Source organism: Macaca fascicularis, chromosome 1 (genome assembly GCF_037993035.2).
Source record: "Macaca fascicularis isolate 582-1 chromosome 1, T2T-MFA8v1.1".
NCBI lineage: Eukaryota > Metazoa > Chordata > Mammalia > Primates > Cercopithecidae > Macaca > Macaca fascicularis.
In genome coordinates this window covers 4288415-4312087 of record NC_088375.1, presented here as the reverse complement: position 1 = coordinate 4312087, position 23673 = coordinate 4288415, and the positions used below count along the sequence as shown (strand labels likewise).

General features: G+C 45.5%; 1 long non-coding RNA gene across 1 annotated transcript; it reads left to right on the top strand.

Annotated features, from left to right (window-relative positions):
* The first annotated feature begins 1371 nt into the window (after positions 1-1371).
* LOC123572940 (uncharacterized) lies at positions 1372-21386 on the top strand. The gene is made up of 3 exons (XR_010583315.1): positions 1372-2143; positions 18849-18954; positions 21048-21386. It is a non-coding gene; the product is annotated as an uncharacterized lncRNA (long non-coding RNA).
* The last annotated feature ends 2287 nt before the right edge of the window (positions 21387-23673 follow it).

The following is a 23673-nucleotide window of genomic DNA, read 5'->3' as shown; positions in this document are numbered from 1 at the left end:
TGTGGTGGTACGCCTGTAGTCCGAGCTACTCAAGGGGCTGAGGTAGTGGGATCACTTGACCCCAGGCAGTCAAGGCTGAAGTGAGCCGTGATTGTACCACTGCACACTAACCTGGACAACAGAGGGAGACCCTGTCTCAAAAAAAAAAAAAAAGAAAAGAAAAAGAAAAACTTGTTAAGATCTTATGTTAAATGTTCTTATCCACCTCCGACCAAAAAAAAAAAAAAAAGAAAAGAAAAGAAAAGAAAAGGCCGGAGTGGTGGCTCACACTGTAATCCCAGCACTTTGGGAGGCTGAGGTCAGGAGTTCAAGACCAGCCTGGCCAACATACATGTTGAAACCCCATCTCTACTACAAACACAAAAATTAGCCAGGCGTGGTGGTGGTCGCCTGTAATCCCAGCTACTCAGGAGCCTGAGGTAGGAGAATCACTTGAACCTGACAGGCGGAGGTTGCAGTGAGCTGAGATAGAGCCACTGAACCCTGAACTCCAGCCTGGGGCACAAAGCAAAACTTCGTCTCAAAAAAAAAAAAAAAAAAAAAAAAAAAAAACCCGGGCGCTGTGGCTCACGCCTGTAATCCCAGCACTTTGGGAGGCCAAGGCGGGCGGATCACGAGGGCAGGAGATCAAGACCATCCTGGCTAACATGGTGAAACCCCGTCTCTACTAAAAATGCAAAAAACTAGCCGGGCGAGGTGGCTGTGCCTGTAGTCCCAACTACTCGGGAGGCTGAGGCGGGAGAATGGCGTGAACCCGGGAGGCGGAGCTTGCAGTGAGCCGAGATGTCGCCACTGCACTCCAGCCTGGGAGAGAGAGGGAGACTCCGTCTCAACAAAAAGAAACAAAGAAAGAAAAGAAAAAGGGCCGGGTGCAGTGGCTCACGCCTGTAATCCCAGCACTCTGGGAGGCCAAGGCGGGCGGATCACCTGAGGTCGGGAGTTTGAGGCCAGCCTGACCAATATGGTCTCTACTAAAAAAACAAAATTAGCCGGGTTGGGTGGCGAGCACCTGTAATCCCAGCTACTAGAGGGGCTCAGGCAGGAGAATCGCTTGAATATTGGAGGCAGAGGTTGCGGTGAGCCGAGATTGCGCCATTGTACTCCAGCCTGGGCAACAAAAGAAAACTCCATCTCAAAAAAAAAAAAAAAAACAAAAAAAAAACAGGACAAATGTACACAAGGAAACTGTTGGAGGTAATGGATATGTTCACTTTCCTGAGTGTGGTGATGGTAACATGAGTGTGTGTATCTGTCCAAACATTCACCAAATATGTATATATTTATTAGTCATATGCAGGGAGTTTTTTGTGGGGTTTTTTGTTTTTTGTTTTTGAGAGAGTTTCACTTTGTTGCCCAGGCTGGAGTGCAGTGGAACGGGCTCGGCTCACTGCAGCCCCCGCCTCCCGGGTTCAAGCAATTCTTGTGCCTCAGCCTCCCTCGTAGCTGGAATTACAGGCGTTCACCATTACCCCCGGCTGATTTTTTTTTTTTTGTATTTTTGTAGAGACGGGGCTTCACCATGTTGCCCTGGCTAGTGGCGAACTACTGAGCTCAGGCAATCCACCCATCTCGGCCTCCCAAAGTGCTAGGATTACAGGCGTGAGCCACCGTGCCCGGACTATATGCAGTTTTTGTACACCAATTATACCTCCATAAAGCTGGGGAGGTCAGGGGAGGACGACAAAGGAATTCAGGTAACGTTGGAGCAAATACCTGGAAGAGGTGGAGGAAAGAGACCCCTGCCTGCGGGGAATGATGGGAAGAGACCCCTGCCTGCGGGGAATTTTGGGAAGTGGCTAGGAGAGGGGAGAGGAAACGCAGATCACCAGCAGCCTCCTGGGTGGTTTTGTAGAGGACTTTGGCTTCTGCTTTCTGCTATGGACTGAATGTTTGTGTCCCCACAAAATTCCTGTGTTGAAACCTAATCCCCCAAGATATTAGGAGGTGAGGCCTTTGGAGGCAACTAGGTCCGCATCAAAGGGATTAGAAAAGTTATACGGGGCTGAAGAGACCAGCGTGCGCGTCTTCTGCCCCTGCGAGGACACAGCAAGAAGGCACCCTGGGTGAGGAGGGGGGCCCTCGCCAGTCACTGAGGCCGCTGGGCCCTTGACCCTGGGCTTCTTAGCTTCCAGAACTGTGACCAGTAAGTATCTGCTGTTTATAAGCTACTCGGCTCACGATGTTTGTTAGAACAGCCCAAATGGACTAAAACACCTCCAGGAGGAGGGAAGACATGGGATGTTGTTAGCAGAGTGACATGAAGGGACAAGAATGCTAAATTAAAAGGACTCAAGAGGCTGTTCTATTTAACTTTGTTTTTGTTTGTTTTGAGACAAGAGTCTTGCTCTGTCGCATAGGCTGGAGTGCAGTGGTGTAATTTCAGTTCGCTGCAACCTCTGCCTTCTGGGTTCAAGTGATTCTCCTGCCTCAGCTTCTCTAGTAGGTGGAATTACAGGCGTTGGCCACCATGCCCAGCTAATTATTTGTATTTTTAGTAGAGACAGGGTTTCACCATGTTGGTCAGGCTGGTCTCAAACTCCTGACCTCAAGTGATCCACCCACCTTGGCCTCTCAAAGTGCTGGGATTACAGGCGTGTGCCACCACCCCCAGCTACTTTTTGCATTTTTAGTAGAGACAGGGTTTTGCCATGTTGGCCAGGCTAGTCTCAAATTCCTAACCTCAAGTGATTCACCCGCCTTGGCCTCCCAAAGTGCTGGGATTACAAGTGTGAGCCACCACGCCCGGCCTTAACTCTGTTTTTGTTTTTGTGTTTTTTTGTATAGCACAATCAAGCCCAATTTAAGTTAATCAAAGACGCATAAAATATACTGAGATACATTTTCCAATGTATTTTACAAAAGATGTAAGAGTCAGAAACACCTCCAAAGTATTCTGTACTTAAAGTGGACATTTTCACATAGACAAACAGGAAAGCCCAGCTGCCAGGGAGGAGGTACCAAGTTCTGGTTAGAAGTGCAAACTCTCAACTCAGAAAGTCGAGGCTGTACCACATGGTCGCTGTGTGATTTTGCACAAGCTATTTTTCTGTCCATGCCTGAGTTTACTCATGTATAAAAATGATACTTGCCACCTGAAGTTGTTGGGGAAATTCAACAAATAACTGAACACAGTGCTTGGCACAAAGTAAAAGCTCAAAAAATAGTAGTCTTCATTAGACACACTGAGCAATTTTAGTCAGTTAAAAATCTATGACTGGCTGGCATGGTGGCTCACGCCTGTAATCCCAACACTTGGGGAGGCCAAGGCGAGTGGATCACCTGAGGTCAGGAGATTGAGAACAGCCTAGCCAACATGGTGAAACCCCATCTCTACTGAAAATACAAAAATTAGCCGGCGCCTATAGTCCCAGCTACTCGGGAGGCTGAGATGGGGGAATTGCTTGAACCTGAAAGGCAGAGGTTGCAGTAAGCTGAGATTGTACCACTGCACTCCAGCCTGGGCAACAGAGCGAGACTCCATCTAAATAAATTGATTAATTTTTAAAAAATCTATGATTGAGTGGTTAATACTAAATCTTATCAAGGAAATTATAACTATACATATTTTGTAAGTTATCAGTGAATTGTTCATGGTAAGATGTCAATCTGGGAATAAGTGAAGCAAAGTCTAAACGTAAGTGTGTAGGTTGGGTGCAGTGACCTACACCTGTGATCTCACTATTCTGAGAGGCTGGAGGTAGGAGGATCTCTTGGGGCCAGGAGGTCAAGACCAGCCTGGGCAACATAGCAAGACCCTGTCTCTAAAAAAAAAAAAAAAAATTATTTTTTTATTAGCCAGGCATGGTGGTGAGTGCCTGTAGTCCTAGCTACTTGGGAGGCCAAGGTGGGAGGATGACTTGAGCCTAGGAGTTGAAGGTTACAGTGAGCAGGCTGGGCATGGTGGCTCACACCTATAATCCTGGCACTTTGGGAGGTCAAAGTGGGCGGATCAGCTGAGGTCAGGAGTTTGAGACCAGCCTGGCCAACATGGTAAAACCCCCTCTCTGCTAAAAACACAAAAAAAATTAGCTGGGTTCAGTGGCAGGCGCCTGTAATCCCAGCTACTAGGGGGTCTCAGGCAGGAGAATTGACTAGCTTGAACCCTGGAGGTGGAGATTGCAGTGAGCCAAGATTGAGCCACCACACTCCAGCCTGGGCCACAGAGTGACACTCCGTCTCAAAAAAAAGGTTACAGTGAGCAATGATCATGCCACTGCACTCCAGCCTGGGCAGCAGAGCAAGACCCTGTCTCCAAAAATAAATGTAAAAAATAAATTAAAATGTTAGGATCAGACTTGACTTCTAGGCCCAGTGCTGTTATGATAACCAACTGTGTGACCTTGGGCAAATTGCATGACATCTCTGGATATTAGTTTTCTTGTCTACAAATGAAGAAGATCAGGCCGGGTATGGTGGCTCATACCTGTAATCCCAGCACTTCGGGAGGTCTAGGTGGGAGAATGGCTTGAGCTCAGGAGTTCGAGATCAGCCTGGGCAATATAGCAAGACCTTGCCTCTACTGGGAAAAAAAAAAAAAAATCAGCCAGGTGTGGTGGCGCATGCCTGTAGTCCTGGCTACCCGGGAGCAGGGAGGTGGGAAGATCCCTGGAGCCCAGGAGATTAAGGCTGCAGTGAGCTGTGATCACACCAGTGCACTCCAGCCCTGGTGACAGAGCAAGACCCTATTTCAGGGAAAAAAAAAAGTGGCGTTAACTAGATTTGTAGAGGCCCCTCAAGCAGAACCTTCCATGAGTTTCATTTTTGCTGACTTGAAGAAGACTGTAAATGGGCAAGCATCGTTAAACTTTGAAATAATAGTTTATTCATATTTAGCTTTTACTTGTTATATCTAAAACTTTGCTCTAGAGTCTCACAGTATTTTACAATTAATTAGCAGACATGAAATTTGAACAACTGTACTATAAGCTTTGAATTTTAAATAGTGCAAAATATTCCTATTTACATGAGATTTGTGTACCACAATATGCTAAAAGTTTTAGGTTTTTTTAGAGACAGCATCTTGCAATTTTGTCCAGGCTGGACTTGAATTCCTGGGCTCAAGTGATCCTCCCACCTCAGCTTCCCGAGTAGCTGAGACTTAAGGTGCACACTGCACCCGGCTTAACAGGCTAAAAGTTTTAAAGTAAATGGCATTTATTTGAGTCATCTTATCTTTGATGTTATGAATCTCTGTCCTCATGTAAATTATGTAACTTCTGTAAAATAAGATGTGCCCATTAGAAAAGAAGGTGGTAGGAAAACTAGAATCACGTGATCAATAGTAAGATGTCCGTGCTTTCCTGATAACTAAAATATTTACCAGGTGAGGACTGCTAATGTTCACCAAAACTCAGCTTCCACAAAGGAAATAACCGTTCTATCTACGGATGATCAAATTCCCAGGCGTCCAATGCATTCACCATTATGCATTCATACATGACGAACTGTTGACCTACTTGTGACAGACGCTTCCATGGAAAACTAAACACTCTTGTGACACTGCTCCCTTTGCACCTACTGTACCGTTTTCAGGCTGTTTATGTTACTGTCTCCTCCATGAGATGATGAACTCCTGGCTCCCAGCACCAACTCGTAACTACTTAGTTGTTTTATTTGTTTTTATTTTATTTTATTTTTATTTTATTTTATTATTATTATTATTTTTTTTTTTTGAGATGGAGTCTCGCTCTGTCGCCCAGGCTGGAGTGCAGTGGCTCGATCTCGGCTCACTGCAACCTCCGCCTCCCAGGTTCAAGTGATTCTCCTGCCTCAGCCTCCCGAGTAGCTGGGACTACAGGCGCCGCCACCACGTCCGGCTAATTTTTTGTATTTTTAGTAGAGACGGGGTTTCACTGTGTTAGCCGGAATGGTCTCGATCTCCTGACCTCGTGATCCGCCCACCTCAACCTCCCAGTGCTGGGATTACAGGCATGAGCCACCACGCCTGGCCTTATTTTTTTTGAGACAGAGTCACACTCTGTCACCCAGGCTGGAGTGCAGTGGCACCATCTCGGCTCACTGCAACCTCTGTCTCCCAGGTTCATGCCTTTCTCCTGCCTCAGCCTCCCAAGTAGCTGGGAATACAGATGCCCGCCACCACACTCAGCTAATTTTTGTATTTTTAGTAGAGACGGGGTTTCACCATGTTGGCCAGGCTGGTCTCGAACTCCTGACCTCAGGTGATCCGCCTGCTTTGGCCTCTCAAAGTGCTGGGATTACAGGCGTGAGCCACCGTGCCCAGCCACTATTCAGTTTATATTTCTTTTCTTTTTTTTTTTTTTTTTTTGAGACAGGGTCTTGCTCTTGCTCTGTCCCCCAGACTGGAGTGCAGTGGCGTGCTCAGCGCTCACTGCAGCCTCAACCTCCCAGGCTCGGGTGATCCTCCCACCTTAGCCTCCCAAGTAGCTGGGTCCATAGGCATGCATGCCACCACACCCTGATAATATTTTTATTACTTTGGTAGATATGGGTTTTCGCCATATTGCTCAGGCTGGTCTGGAACTCCTGGGCTCAAGTGATCCTCCCACTTTGGCCGCCCAAAATGTTGGGATCACAGGGATGAGCCACCGCACCTGGCTAATTAATATTTCTTAAGCCCAGGCCGGGCGCGGTGGCTCAAGCCTGTAATCCCAGCACTTTGGGAGGCCGAGACGGGCGGATCACGAGGTCAGGAGATCGAGACCATCCTGGCTGACACGGTGAAACCCTGTCTCTACTAAAAAATACAAAAAACTAGCCGGGCAAGGTGGCGGGCGCCTGTAGTCCCAGCTACTCGGGAGGCTGAGGCAGGAGAATGGCGTGAACCCGGGAGGCGGAGCTTGCAGTGAGCTGAGATCCGGCCACTGCACTCCAGCCTGGGTGGCAGAGCTAGACTCCGTCTCAAAAAAAAAAAAAAAAAAAAAAAATTTCTTAAGCCCAAATGAACCACTTTTCTTTGTTCTGACTTTGATCCTATCTGACATAATGCTTACCCCAATGTGAACAAGCAAGAAAGTTCCATAAAGCACCAGTCGTTGAGGAAAAAGTGCTACCTGTTCATAAGAAACTTTGGTGCAGACTACTATGAGGAAGAATTTAAATTCCTGAATGAACCAGCACCTTTGCAACTTAATAAGCTGGGCTTCGCTGAACTAAAAAGCTTCACAAACACATAAAGGATTTTTTCCTCAAAACAATTTTACTGTGTTAAGAATAGTGCATGTAGGCTGGGTGTGGTGGCTCACGCCTATAATCCCAACACTTTGGGAGGCCAAGGTGGGCGGATCACTTGAGGTCAGGAGTTCGACACCAGCCTGGCCAACATGGCAAAAACCCAACTCTACTAAAAATACAAAAATTAGCAGGGGGTAGTGGCGGGCGCCTGTAGTCCCAGCGACTTGGGAGGCTGAGGCAGGAGAATCGCTTGAACCCAGGAGGTGGAGCTTGCAGTGAGCCGAGATTGTGCCGCTGCACTCCAGCCTGGGTGACGGAGCAAGACTCCATCCCAAAAAAAAAAAAGTCTTCCAAGTCCAGATATAAGCACCATCAAAAAGAGCTATCTGTGATCTAGCAGATGACTGTTATCTGGACATGCACATAGAAATATCAGAGATTCTAGACTGGCGCTGACCAATACAGTAGTCACATATAGCTATTTGAATTTAAATGAATTAAAATGAAATAAAATCCAAAATTCAATTCCTCATTTAGACTAGCAGCATATCAAGGGCCTCCATGGTCATCGGTCTCATATTGGATAATGTGTATTTTCAGCATCACAGAAAGTTCTTTGGGATAGCACTGTTACAGACTGTTTCAAAAGTCTGATTTATACCAAGGATGGAACTATATAGTCTACATGTGACTCAGTAGCCAGACTAAATGGAAAGTTGGCCCCAGGAATGAGAGAATGGGAGTAAAAGTGTGTGAGATCATGTGTGTGTGTGTGTATATGCATATATAAAAAACATAACATATATAATATACATGGAACAACATAAATGTCTATAAATATCATATATTCATAGATACGTACATAGTCAACTCCCAATTCACCCATTTATCTATATAACAAATATTCATTGAACATCTGCTATGTACCAAGTATTATACTACGTGCAAGGAAAGCAGATGTGAATGACCAGTCCCGAGCCTCCAGGAGCTTGCAGTTTGCAGAGAACGACAAGCCTTAACTAGATACTATGGAACACTAGCCCGGCTGCAAGGGGAGCTAGCCGTCCTGACCACCTGCTGAGCTGTTGTCTGCAGGACTCCTATGGTGTAGGTTTGTACACACACCTCCCCCCACACAAACATTCACATGTGCAAAAACAAAACAAGACAAAAATTCACACACACACTCAAGAAGCCAGTTGTATGACATTTGCAAGTAAACAGTAATTAGCTAAGATTATCTTATGTCATATTCATTATTCTCTACACAGAGCTGCCTATCATTTGCAGACTTCTGCCAGCTGATAATTAAGCAGGTCTTCCATCAAAAGCTGTCAGGTTGGGGAAAAAAAATCAAACTAAAAGTGTCTCCTGCATCGTCCTAGTTGCCAAGACACTGTGCATCCTCATAACTTTGCCGCCTTTTTCCTGCTTTCATTTTGCTCCATCTAAGCACACATTAAACAGGCTATTTTTTAAGTCCGGTGTGTTTCTTCCTGATCCATTTATTTGTGCTGTTAACTGCCAGTTATTAAGTGCCTGTGCCACGGTACCAGGCATTTATACAAAATCCCTCTAATCCTCATAGCAATTATGTGAGGTAGGAATTATTATTCTCCATTTATAGATATGGAAACAGAATCAGAGGGGTTAAGAAACTTGGTCAAGATGGATAAATGGTAAACTGAGATATCAAATCAGGGCTGCCTGACTTTCATGCCCAAGCTCTTTCTCCTGCATCCAAAAGTTGCAATCATTAGAAATTCGAAGTTGTAAGTGGCATAGTCTGTTCCAGTAAAATTCTATACTATAGAGTCCTGGAGAAAGGGACAGGCGAATCAGTGATTGCATTACATGACAAGAGTCATACGTGACAGAGGCATGTGTTCGGTACAGGAGATGGAGCAAGGAGCTTCTTGGGGGCAAAGGGACTTAAGTTGAGTCTTCAAAGAGTGAGCAGGGCTGAGAGGGAAGGGCATTCCAGGCGGGAGGAACCGCCTTTACAAAGGCATCGAGGCTCATTCCTGTGGCTGTAATTCAGGATGAATGGACATGCTTGCAGGAACAGGGCTAGGAAATGATTACAGTGGACAAAGACATCGACGAAGAAGCAGCCAGCCAAGCGAAGAAGTTGGAGCTTCATCCACTAATAAAGAGGCGAGTAGTGAGGGGATTAAAGAATGTTAAGCTGAGAAGTAGCACGATCAAGTCTGAATTTTAGGAAGATCATGTAGGCATCAGAGTGTTGAGAACGCACATGTGCACACATGTCGTAAGCAGGAAACATAAATAAATAGCAACAGGTGTAATCACTGCCATCTAATAATACATGACAAGGTCATGTATGGGCTCCAGGTCAGTGGTGCCATAGGGAGTGATGGAGAGTGTGAGCTGGAGTGAGGGCCTCTATGGAAAGGGAGCAATCACCTAGGACCATCTGGGAATGGGACCCAGGATTGTCGTTTTTTTGTTTAAGGGAAGTGGGAAAATCTTTATTTTTATATGATATCTACTGAATTTTAGAGATGGCCAACCTTATGTAGGCCAAAACCAAAAAACCACCTTTTGTCATGTTTGTAAGCCTTGGGTTAAAGAATTTTGAAGGGGGCACGGGCCGGAAGACCCGTTAGAAGGTTATTTAAACAGGTGAGGGTCAGGCCCGGTGGCTCACGCCTATAATCCCAGCATTTTTGGAAGGCCAAGGCAGGCGGATCACCTGAGGTCAGGAGTTTGAGACCAGCCTGGCCAACATGGTTAAACCCCGTCTCTACTAAAAATACAAAACTTAGCCAGGCATGGTGGCACATGCCTGTAATCCCAGCTACTTGGGAGGCTGAGACAGGAGAATCTCTTGAACCCAGGAGGCAGAGGTTGTAGTGAGCTGAGATCGCGCTATTGCACTCCAGTCTGGGCGACAGAGTGAGACTCTGTCTCAAAAATCAAAAATACAAAACAGATGAGAAGTACTAAAGGCCACCCTGACCCAGGTCAAATGGATCAACAAATCTTGAGAAGGGTAAAGAGGACTGTGAAGAAAGATTACTTAAGATTGCTGGGGTTTTCTTAAACTCCGGTGGTGTTTTGGACCCTGACATGACCACTCAATCTTGGCAACTATAATCACTTGGGTTAATTCTCTAAACAGTGCTGCCATTAGAAAGGAAAGGGAGACCGGGCAGAGTGGCTCATGCCTGTAATGCCAGCACTTTGGGAGGCTGAGGCGAGCGGATCATCTGAGGTCAGGAGTTCACGACCAGCCTGACCAACATGGAGAAACCCCATCTCTACTAAAAATACAAAATTAGCCAGGCGTGGTGGCGCATGCCTGTAATCCCAGCTACTTGGGAGGCTGAGGCAAGAGAATCACTTGAACCCGGGAGGTGGAGGTTGCAGTGAGCCAAGATCACACCATTGTACTCTGGCCTGGGCAACGAGAGTGAAACTCCGTCTCAAAAAAAAGAAAAGAAAGAAAGGAAAGGGAATGTTTTGTGGTTGTGGGCACTGTGCGTACTAAGAGGAAAAAGGCTGTACAATGTGTAGATTTTTCAGCTTTTTGGACAAGTGTATATGAAGGTATTGAACCATGAAGCAGTTCCTTTCATCCCCCTCGACCAAAAAGTGGCCGATTCAGATTAAAAGGCACATGAATTTAGTCACAGAACCAGAGCAAACCTTAGCAACACATGAGGCTTAGGAAATTGTTTCTTCTCCCCTGCACCTTTATACCATTAAAATAAGATGGAACGGAACGCCGAGGAGGGTTCTGAAAGAGTGTGGTCACAAAGGGAAACGCAGTCCCAGAGGAGATGGTGTGTGGAAGGAAGGCACAGTGTTTTAGGTGGATCTGGAGAGAGAAAGAAAGAGAATTTTACAACTGTTTTTGGTTGTAAGCAAGAAGTAATGATGTCATATTCTCCACTCACCATCTCCCTGAGTCAGTGCCCAGCTGTATCATTATTAATGTCATATATATAATTTATTATTATTATTATTATTATTTTGAGACACGGTCTTGCTCTGTCACCCAGGCTGGAGTGCAATGGCACGGTCTTGGCTCCCTGCAACCTCCACCTCCCGGGTTCAAGTTATTCTCCTGCCTCAGCCTCCCAAGTAGCTAGGATTACAGGCCTCTGCCACCACGCCCAGCTAATTTTGTCTTTTTAGTAGAGATGGGGTTTCAGTAGGCTAGCCAGGCTGGTCTCAAACTCCTGACCTCAGGTGATCCACCCACCTTGGCCTCCCAAAGTGCTGGGATTATAGGCGTGAGCCACCATGCCTGGCCAAAATCTCCGAAGTTATTCTCGCCCTATGGTTTCATCATTTTCTGTCTCTGTTTCTATTTCGCCTACTGACTGACCTTCTAATGGGGGCTTGAGCTAGATGTCTAGTTTGTTTTGTATCCTTATCGTCTCCTGGAGGGTAAGCACTCAGGACACGAAACATATGGAATGAATGAGCCTGTGTAGATCCGACGTCGCTTAGTAAATAACTACACCCCTTACCAGCCAGGCAAAATTGCTCGCCTCTCTCAATCTCAGTCTTTTAACCTGTAAAATGATAATTACCACTGTCCTGTCTACCCTGGGGGTGTAAGAATCACATATGTAAAAATTCTAACCTGTAAAATGCTATGTAATTACTACCTACTTATAAACATAGACTTTTGGAGAAAAGGGAGGCAGAGGTTTTTTGGTTTTTGTTTGTTCGTCTGTTTGTTGTTTGTTTGTTTGTTTGAGTCAGGATCTCACCCCCATCGCCTAGGCTGGAACGCAGTGGCACAATCTTGGCTCACTGCAGCCTCAGCTTCCTGGGCTCAGGTGATTCTCCCACCTTGGCTTCCCGAGTAGCTGAGGCTACAGGCTCGCACTACCATGTCTGTCTAACTTTTTGTATTTTTAAAGTAGAGACGGGGTTTTCCCTTGTTGCTGGTCTCAGACTCCTGGGTTCACGAGACCCACCCGCTTCGGCCTCCCAAAGTGCTGGGATTACAGGTGTGAACCACCAGGTCTGGTTTAGAAAGTTTTTTTGTTTTTTGTTTTTGAGACAGTTTCGCTCTTGTTGCCCAGGCTGGAATGCAATGGCATGATCTTGGCTCACTGCAACCTCCACCTCCCAGGTTCAAGCGATTCTCCTGCCTCAGCCTCCCAAGTAGCTGGGACTACAGGCACCAGCCACCACATCCGGCTAATTTTGTATTTTTAGTAGAGACAAGGTTTCTCCAAGTTGGTCAGGCTGGTCTCAAACTCCCGACCTCAGGTGATCTGCCCGCCTCAGTCTCCCAAAGTGCTAGGATTACAGCCATGAGCCACTGCACCCGGCCTAGAAAGTTCTTTTAAAGCCAAGCGTGGTGGCTCACACCTGTAATCCCAGCACTTTGGGAGGTCAAGGTGGATGGATCACCTGAGGTCAGGAGTTCGAGACCAGCCTGGCCAACATGGTGAAACCCCCGTCTCTACTAAAAATACAAAAATTAGCCGGGCGTGATGGTGGGCACCTATAATCCCAGCTACTTCAGAGCCTGATGCAGGAGAATCGCTTGAATCCAGGAGGTGGAGGTTGCAGTGAGCCGAGATGGACCACTGCACTCCAGCCTGGGTGACAGAGCAAGGCTCCATCTCAAACAAACAAACAAACAAACAAACAAACAAACAAACAAAAGAAGAAGAAAAGAGTGTAGTGCTTTAAAATATGAAGAAAAGTCACTGCCCATCCAGTGGGACAGGTTTTCTTCTGGTCATGGGGATACACTTGTACGTCCCACTCTCACCCGGGACTCCTCAGTGATCCACAGTTTGACATGAAGACACTATTGGCTAAAAAGCAGGGCAGTCTCAGGGTGCAGAATGGAGTTTCACTTTGGAAGTGCTTAAGGGATCTATGTTTTGAACTCCAGAAACGGAACTTCCAAACTTGGACTTTATCACATATACTCAGGCAGCCCCACACTCCTATAACAAACGAGCTTGAAGCAAATTCTCTTGCAAGTTATGATTGATAATATTGCCTAGGCAATCTAATTAAGCGCTTGGTAAACAGAATCTTAATTTACGCTTAGTCCAGAAGGAACTGCAGGAATTTATCTCCCTTCCCCCAGGGAAGACTTAATCAACAAGTTGAGGGAGGGAGGCCAGCTTTATTTTAGGCTTATACTTCGTATCTATCAGAGAAGTGCTGTGATTTCTTCCCAACACAGGGGAGGTTTGGTGGACTGCAAAATGGGACTAATTTCCAGTTTTCTCGATGTGTCAGAGCTTCAGAATCTGGTTATACTGTTGTGGTGGTGGTGGTCTCAAACTCCTGGGCTCAAGCGATCCTCCCACCTCTACCTCCCAAAGTGCTAGGATTACAGCTGTAGATGTGAGCCACTGCACCCAGCCTGGTTATATCATTTACTTAAGAGAAATGTGAATTCCCAGAACAGGAACTTTAGACATAAAACCAAAGATTTTACAGCGTAACTACTAGTGATTTTTCTATCACAGGTGGTTCAAAGTTAGTGTACATGCCGTCAGCACGATAATGAAGAATGGCAGAGAAATGAATCACTTGTTAACTAGGCGCAGAGTGATTGAACTTTTAAAGGCTCTGCTTCAAGCTCTTCAGCGGCTTCCCACGGCCCTGGAGGGAGAGCAGGAACCCTCCCCTGGGCCCTCCTGGAGGGAGGTGGCTCCTGCTACCTCTCCAGCCTTCTCCCAGGCTTCCCCGAGCTTCATCAGGGAAGGGACGAAGGGACCCATCTGTTCCCAGAGCCTCCCGTAGTGTCCTTCCTGCCATGGAAATACTCTTGGCCTCGTAACTTGGACTCAGCCTTTAGCTCTCAGCATAACCCTGACTGCCCAGACCAACTAATGTCCTCCAGACCCAATCATAGCCCACAGCTCCCTTTCTGTCGTGCTTGTTATACTGGGAACTGTTGGGACTGTACACCTACCTCAAAGGAGTGCATCAGTACAAAGGGCCTGCTCATGGGAGCATTCTGCAAACATTAGCTCTTCACCGTTTTTTTGTTTGTTTTTTTGTTTGTCTGAGACAGGATCTCATTCTGTCACCCAGGCTAGAGTGCAGTGGATTGCATGGTACAATCACAGCCACAGCCTCAACCTCCCAGACTCAGGTGATCCTCCCACCTCAGCCTTCCAAGTAGCTAGGACACAGGCATGGACCAGCCGGCTAATATTTATTATTTTTGTAGAGCAGGGATCTCACTGTGTTTCCCAGGCTGGTCTTGAACTCCTGGGCTCAAGCGTTCCATCCGCCTTGGCCTCTCAAAGTGCTGGGATTACAGGCATGAGCCACCGCACCCAGCCAGCTCTTTACCTATTGTTACTGGTTATGTTTGTCTTTCTTCCTCGATTATACCCTCTCGTTTATCCTGTAACCCAGACCTCCCACGGTGAGAACTGGGCTGAATTGCAGGTGCCCGATAAATACGTGTTGAATGAAGGACTATATAAAAAAATTAGTTGAGCTGGGCACAGTGGCTCATGCCTGTAATCCCAGCACCTTGGAAGGCCGAGGCGGGCAGATCACCTGAGGTCAGGAGTTCAAGACCAACCTGGCTAAAATGGTAAAACCCCGTCTCTACTAAAAATACAAAAATTAGCCAGGCCTGGTGGCGCACACCTGTAGCTACTTGGGAAGTTGAGGCAGGAGAATCGCTTGAATCCAGGAGGTGGAGGTTGCAGTGAGCTGAGATCGTGCCACTGCACTCCAGACTGGGCTTCAAGAGTGAAATTGTCTCAAAAAAAAAGAAAAAAAAATTGGTTGAGTGGGGAGAATGGGGAGTTATTATGTAATGGTACAGAGTTTCGGTCTGGGAAGACAAAAAAAGTTCTGGAGATGGATGGTGGTGATAGTTGCAGAAGAGTGTGAATGTCTTTAATGCCACGGAACTGTACACCTAAAACGGGTTAAAGTATCTGTTGGATAAGAGGTTGATGTAAAAAAGAAAGAATTAAAAAAATTTTAAATGGTTAAAATGGCAAATTTCATATTATGTGTGTTTTGTCATAATAAAAAAGTGGCTCATGCTTGTAATCCCAACACTTTGGGAGGCTGAGGTGGGCAGATCACGAAGTCAAGAGATCGAGACCATCCTGGATAACAAAGTGAAACCCCGTCTGTACTAAAAATAGAAAAATTAGCCGGGCATGGTGGTGCATGCCTGTAGTCCCAGCTACTCGGGAGGCTGAGGCAGGAGAATTGCTTGAACCTGGGAGGTGGAGGTTGCAGTGAGCAGAGATAGCACCACTGCACTCCAGCCAGGTGAAAGAGCGAGACTACATCTCAAAAAAAAAAAAAGTGCTAAATAAATGTATACATAATTTTGAACCAGCTCCTATCCGACTCTAATATTTCAATTCAATAAACATTCAAGCCTGGGCGCATTGGCTCACACCTGTAATCCCAGCACTTTGGGAGGCCAAGGCAGGTGGATGATGGGGTCAGGAGTTCAAGACCAGCCTGACCAACATGGTGAAACCCCATCTCTACTAAAAATACAAAAATTAGCCAGGTGTGGTGGCAGGCACCTGTAGTCCCAGCTACTCGGGAGGCTGAGGCAGGAGAATCGCTTGAACCCAGGAGGCAGAGGTTGCAGTGAGCCGAGATCGCTCCACTGCACTCCAGCCTGAGTGACAGAGTGAGACTCTGTCTCAAATAAATAAATAAATAAATAAATAAATAAATAAATAAAATAAACAATCATAGGGTGCCTACTCTTGGTAAGACATAAAGTACACTCTTGGACTTATTTAATAGTATATAAAATAGACTAAAAATTGCAATCCGATTGCCCTTTGTGTGTAAAACATGTTTTAACTAGATAGCCAGGTCTTATTTATCTTTATACCCCAAGCAGCCAGCACTTAATATGGGCTCAGTATTTGCTAAATTGAAAATAGTGCACTGACAAAAATTCAGTATTTGTTTAGGCCTTTCCCCATTACAAAATGCTCCCACAAACAATCCATTTCCTGTTACCATTGAGCTTCTTTGACTTTCACCCTTTCTTCTCTTTCCCCTTACCTTCATTTTTTTGTTTGTTTGTTTGTTTTGTTTTGTTTTTTTGAGATGGAGTCTCGCTCTGTCACCCAGGCTGGAGTGCCGTGGTGCAATCTTGGCTCACTGCAACCACCACCTCCCGAGTTCAAGCAATTCTTGTGCCTCAGGCTCCCGACTAGCTGGGATTACAGGCATGTGCTACCACGCCTAGCTACTTTTCGTAGTTTTTAAAGTGGAGACAGGGTGTCTCCACGTTGGCCAGGCTAGTCTCAAACTCCTGACCTCAGGTGATCCACCCGTCTCGGCCTCCCAAAGTTCTGGTATTACAAGTGTGAGCCAGCACCTGGCCTTCATGTTATCAGCCATCTCTTCCTGACTTTCTGGATCAACACAACTTCTTCAATTTCTTTATCCTTGTGTTACTATTTTCAACTGCTCATTTCTGGCTCTCATTGCCTCACATCTCAGCAAATGTTTCTATTTTATACCAAAACAGTTACATTTGACTCTGAGGTGGAAGACACATTACTAGCATAAAGGTCAGTTGGTCAGAAGCCAACCCGGTCACATGCCCGAGAGTCCTGGGAACCACCCCCCCACCTGTCTCAAAACCTTCTGGGCATCCTTGACAGCAAGTATTACTCATCCGGTTTCAAAAAGGAATTGCACACCGCTTGTCTACTACCTGTAGTTTAAATGGTGGTCATGTTTTCTGGTTTCTTCCTTTATAATCAACTTCAGTGTTTTTATAAAGAAAGGAAGTATACTTTAGATAAGCAACATACTATATAACAAAAAATTAGGAGGCATTATAAAAAGAAGGGAACACTAAAAACATGAGGTTAATCAGAGTGACAAATAATATTTCTGGGCAGGTGTGGTGGCTCACACTTGCAATCCCAGCACTTTGGGAGGCTGAGGCGGGTGGATCACTTGAGGTCAGGAGTTCAAGACCAGCCTGGCCAACATAGTGAAACCTCGTCTCTATTAAAAATACAATAATTATCTGGGCATGGTGGCATGGGCCTCTATTTCCAGCTACTGGGGAGGCTGAGGCAGGAGAATCGCTTGAACCTGGGAGGTGGAAGTTGCAGTGAGCTGAGATGGCACCACTGCACTCCAGCCTGGGCAATAGAGCAAGAGTCTGTCAAAAAAAAAAAAAAGAAGGAAGGAAGGAGAAAGAAAAAGAAAGAGAGAGAGAGAGAGAAAGAAAGAAAGAAAGAAAGAAAGAAAGAAAGAAAGAAAGAAAGAGAAAGAAGGAAAGAAAGAAAGGGAAAATAAAATTCCTATTTTCAAGGTCTGATGTCATATGGTAGCTACCATCAGGAGGAGGGACCCCTTCAAACCCAGCTTTTCAATGCTAGACAAGGCTGTAGTTTGAATATGGCCCCCAAAGTTTGTGTGTTGCAAGCAGAATCCCCGAAGCAACAGTGTTGAGTGGTGGAAACTTTAAAAGGTGATTAGGTCATCTGCCTTCATGAATGGATTAATGCTGTGATCTCAGGACTGGGTTCCGCTAAAAGGATGAGTTCAGCCCCTCTCTTCTCTTTCTCCTTCTCTCTTTCTCACACTCACACTCTGTCCCTTCTCTTCTCTCTTCTCTTTCTCTTATTCTGTCTTGCCCTTCTGTGATATGTGACAAGAAGTACCTCACCAGATGCAGACCTCACCAGATGCCCTTCAACCTTGGACTTCCCGGCCTCCAGAAACTACCCAGTTTCGATATCTGTTACAGAACACAAAATGGATATAGACAAAATAGAAAGAAGTAGAGAGGTGACAATAGTTTCATAAGAAACTGGGGGTCTCATTTGGCTTCCATATGCCTGATGCCTTTGACATCTAAGCAGAGGTCTCATTCTAATATCCCTGGTAGATTCGACACAGCACAGCACAGACTCGGCCGGGCGCGGTGGCTCACACTTGTAATCCCAGCACTTTGCGAGGCCGAGGCGGGCAGATCACCTGAGGTCAGGAGCTCGAGACCAGCCTGGCCAACATGGTGAAAGCCCGTTTCTACTAAAAATACAAAAAACAAAAAACAAAAATAGCTGGGTGTGGTGGCGGGTGCCTGTAATCCCAGTTAGTACCAGACTCTGGCTCTGGGCTGCCAGAGGAAGAAACCTTTTTCTTTTACTTACTAGCTCTGTGAACTCAGGCAAGTTTCCTAAACCTGCCTCAGTTTTCTCCTCATTCAAAAAATGAAAACAACAAGATATACCATAGAGTTTTATGAGCATTAAATAAATTAATATTTGCAAAGCACTTAAAACAATGCCAGGTTCCTGGCATTGTATCAATGTTTGATAAGTAAATGACATTACAAATATAGTTATCACACATCTTAGCACCCTACAGTTTACAAATTAATTTTGGTATACTAGTCTCATCAAATTATCACCATTCCAAGGAAGGTATTATCACCTTGATGTGTGGATCACATCAAGTACCTTTTCTCCTATTTTCATACCAGAGAGCACGGTGGTTAATCACTTAATTTTTCTTTGGTTACCGATATGGTTTGGCTGTGTCCCCACTCAAATCTCACCTTCAGGTGTAGTTCCCGTAATCCCCACATGTCATGGGAGGGAGGTAATTGACTAAAGGGAGGTAATTGACTCATGGGGGCGGGACTTTCCCGTGCTGTTCTCATGATAGTGAGTAAGTCTTACGAGATCTCATGTTTTATAAAGGGTAGTTCCCCGGCAGATGCTCTCTTGCCTGCGCCATGTAAAATGTGACTTTGCTTCTTCTTTGCCCTCTGCCATGATTGTGAAGCCTCCCCAGCCATGTGGAACTGTGAGTCCATTAAAAAACCTCTTTTTCTTTATCAATGACCCAGTCTCAGGTATTTCTTCATAGCAGTATGAAAATAGATTAATATAGTTACTATGATAATACGTAGAATACCTTCCATTGAAACATAGTTTGTATATGTGTATCTGTGATATCTGACATATTGCATGTCTCTCTTCCAAGAAAGTTTTCTTATTATTAGGTCCTTTATTACTAAGGACCTTTGGGGAACAATGGTAATTTCATACATATTAGTTTTAATGGTGAATGTTACACTTATGCTCAACTTCTAGGCTGAAGTTCAGTCTGTTAGCCTGTAGACGGAAGCTCACTGTAGACTCTGGATTGAGTCTTCCTCTTCTCCAACACACACCTACACCTAGAATTATGTAAGAAATTTGTTTTCTGCTCTGCAGTGTTGGTACTTCCTTTTTCCTTTTTTTCTTTTCTTTTTTTTATTTTTTATTTTATTTTTATTTTATTTTTATCTGGAGACAGAGTCTAACTCTGTCGCCTAGGCTGGGCTGCCGTGGTGTGATGTTGGCTCCCTGCAACCTCCACCTCCTGAGTTCAAGTGATTCTCCTGCCTTAGCCTCCTGACTAGCTGGGATTACAGGCACGCGCCACAACGCCCAGCTAATTTTTGTATTTTTAGTAGAGACGGGGTTTCACCATGCTGGTTAGGCTCATCTTGAACTCCTGCCCTCAAGTAATTCACCTGCCTCTGCCTCCCAAAGAGCTGGGATTACAGGCATGAACCATCACGCCCAGCCCTTTTTCTTTTCTTTTCTTTTTCCTTCCTCCCTCCCTCCATCATTCCCTTCCTCCTTCCTTCCTTTCTTTCTTCCTTCCTTTCTTTTCTTTTCTTTCTTTTTTTTTTTTTTCAATAGAGACAGAGTCTTGTTATGTTGCTTGGGCTGGTCACCAACTCCTGGCCTCAAGCGATCCTCTCTCACCTCAGCCTCCCAAAGTACTGTAATTACAGGCATGAGCCACTGCACCCAGCCAGTATTTCCTATTTTAAATAGGATACTATACATGGACAAAGGTTCTCAGGGTAGCTGGACAAACCGGAGAGGCAGGATTGCCTTCCTCCTCAGGTCTTGGGTGCTCCTAGACACTGCAGGGTGCTGTCAAGCACACAGGTTTGGGAATGCGGAGCTGAACTGTCTGGGATTGAATTTCAGCCATACCATTTTCTAGCTGTGTGACTTTCAGCAAGACAATCATTCTCTCTCCATTTCCTCATTTACAATGTGGAGATATTGACAGTATCTACCTTACGGGGTTATTGGGAAGATTGCGTGGTTAATGCCAGTGAAGCCCTTAGAACACTAGGCCCACCTGGCTCGTACAAACATTCTGTAAATGTTATCTATTAGTGTTATGTCCTATTTTGCTTAACACAGTAATCATCCTGTCGTCTAAGTCAATAGCTTTCAAACATTTTTGCCTGTGACTTCCAGTAAGAAATATATTTTGGCCAGGCGCAGTGGCTCATGCCTGTAATCCCAGCACTTTGGGAGGCTGAGGCGGGTGCAGCACAAGGTCAGGAGATTGAGACCATCCTGGCTAACAGGGTGATACCCCATCTCTACTAAAAATAGAAAAAAATTAGCTGGGCGTGGTGGTGGCGCCTGTAGTCCCAGCTACTTGGGAGGCTGAGGCAGGAGAATGGCGTGAACCCGGGAGGCGGAGCTTGCAGTGAGCTGAGATCGCGCCACAGCACTCCAGCCTGGCAACAGAGCGAGACTCTGTCTCAAAAAAAAAAAAAAAAAGAAAAAAAAGAAATATATTTACATCATAATCCGCTACATACACACATAAAAAAACTAGATCGAAGTTTCACAAAACATGAATCCTCTTACTAACACATTGGGCTGTCTTAATTTCTATTCCCCTTTTTACGATGGTGGTGCCTTATTAAGTTGATTTCACAACCCGATAATGGGTCAGTTAGAAACACTGGGCCCTTTGATAGGCTATTCAATAGGCTGAATAATGACCCCCTAAGATGTCCACGTCCTAATTCCTACAAAAGGGATTTTGCTGATGTGATTAATGTTACAAATCTTAAGGTGTGTTGATTCTCCCAGATTATCTAGGTGGGCCTAGTCCAGTCAACACAAGTCCTTCAAAGTGGAGAACCTTTCCTGGCTGTGATCAGACAGAGAGGTGACTGTGAAAGAAGGCTCAGAGATGCAGAAGAAAAAGGACAGTCTGCCATTGCTGGCTTTGAACATGGAGAAAGGGGGCCATGAGCCAAGGAATGTGAATAGCTGCTCCAAGATGGAAAAAGCAAGAAGACAGATTCCTTCTGAGAGCCTCTAGAAAGAAACACAGCCCTGCAACACCATGACTTTAGCCCAGTGAGACCCCTCTCAGACTTCTGACCACCACAATTGTTAGATAATAAATGTATATTGTTTAAGAAACTAGATTTGTGATAATTTGTCCCAGTAGCAATAGAAAACTAATATATTATGTAAGCCAGAAGCCTTGACGTTACTGTCTCTCTAGACTTCTTTTTTCTTTTATTTATTTTATTTTATTTTTTTGAGACAGAGTCTCGCTCTGTTGCCTAGGCTGGAGTGCAATGGCACAATATCAGCTCACTGAAACCTCCACCTCCCAGGTTCAAGCGATTTTCCCACGTCAGCCTCCAGCAGAGCTGGGATTGTAGGCCTACACCACCACGCCCAGCTAATTTTTGTATTTTCAGTAGAGACGGGGTTTCACCTTGTTGATCAGGCTGGTCTTGAACTTTTGACCTCAAATGACCTGCCTCAGCCTCCCAAAGTGCTGGGATTAAAGGCATGAGCCACTGCGGTGGCCTAGACCTTTAATTTAATGGTCTTTAATGTCATTAAATTTAATGCCACCTAGTCCTCTTGCTTCTATCTTTGAATATCTCTGAAAAAAATCCATATATTTCCCCAATTTTCATGGCTCTTGCCCTCATTCAGTTCCTATTTATCTCAATCTTGATTTATTCCTACTTCTGGGCCCCTACCTGTCCTACATCCTCTTCCCTCTGGCTTTCAGAGTTAAGTTAATAAACTACCAGTATGATTACCTCTTGGCACTTTTTTGGGGGGTGAGGGTGGGGGATAGAGTCTCGCTCTATCGCCCACACTGGACTACAGTGGCGCGATATTGGCTCACTGCAACCTCTACCTCCTGGGCTCAAGCGATTCTCCTGCCTCAGTCTCTGAAGTAGCTAGGATTACAGGCAGGAACCACCATGCCTGGCTAATTTTTGTATTTTTAGTAGAGACAGGGTTTCACCATATTGGCCAGGCTGGCCTTGAGCTCCTGACCTCGTGATCCACCCGCCTCAGCCTCCCAAAGTGCTGGGATTACAGGCGGGAGCCACTGCGCCCGGCCCGGCACTTTGTTTTTTTAAGAGACTGGGGACGGGGGCATCTTGCTATGTCACCCAACGTGGGAGTTGCTGGTCTCGAACTCCTAACCTCAAACCATTCTCCCAAAGTGCTGGGATTACACGTCTGAGCCATCACACCCAGCTCTTGTCACTTCTGATGCCTCAACATGCTTCCAGAATAAAATCTGAAGTCTTTAGAGCAATCGTCAAAGCTTCTCAGATGACCCAGTTCAAATCTATGAGGACACATTTCTCTGCTGCCATTTTCCCCATTCTGGCCTCTCAGAATATTATACTTATAAAGTTAGTCTTCCGGCCGGGCGTGGTGGCTCAAGCCTGTAATCCCAGCACTTTGGGAGGCCGAGACGGGCGGATCACAAGGTCAGGAGATTGAGACCATCCTGGCTAACACGGCGAAACCCCGTCTCTACTAAAAACACAAAAAATTAGCCCGGCGAGGTGGCGGCGCCTGTGCTGAGGCAGGAGAATGGCAGGAACCCGGGAGGCGGAGCTTGCAGTGAGCTGAGATCTGGCCACTGCACTCCAGCCTGGGCGAAAGAGCGAGACTCTGTCTCAAAAAAAAAAAAAAAAAAAAAAAAAAAAAAAAAAAATTTAGTCTTCCATGTCACTTTATTATAATTGGTTATCTATTTTTTTGGTCTTAAAAAATGTGCTTCCTCAGGACCAAAGAAGCAACAAAGAACATGTCCTGCCTGCCAGTCAGTCAGCTCTGACTGTGTCGCCATCTAAGGCCTCATTTATTATTTATATAGAGTATGCCTCTCCAATCACAATGTGCTTTATTTTTTAATTAGGGCATTAGTGGCCAAGAGAACTCTCTTTTCCATACTCTTGAGCAAAATAAATAAATTCATCAGCAGTGCATTTTTTATTTTTATCTTTTATTTTAATAAACCTCATCAAAAATTTGTATCAACCTATGCATTTGAAAGGTCTTGCTAGACGTAACATCAAAACGTGGATGATAAATGCATGAAGGAGACGGACTTGGTGGCTCACGCCTGTAATCCCAGCACTTTGGGAGGACGAGGCAGGAGTTTGATACCAGCCAAGTCAACATGATGAAACCCCGTTGCTACTAAAAATACAAAAATTGGCTGGTCGTGGTGGCGGTGCACGCCTGTAATCTCAGGTACTCAGGAAACTGAGGCAGGAGAATCACTTGAACCCGGGAGGCAGAGGTTGCAGTGAGCCGAGATTGCGCCACTGCACTCCAGTCTGGGCGACAGATTGAGACTCCTTCCAAATAAATAAATGGAATGGAAGGGAGGGGAGGTGCTGGGAGGGGAGGAGAGGAAAGGGAAGGGAAGGAGAAA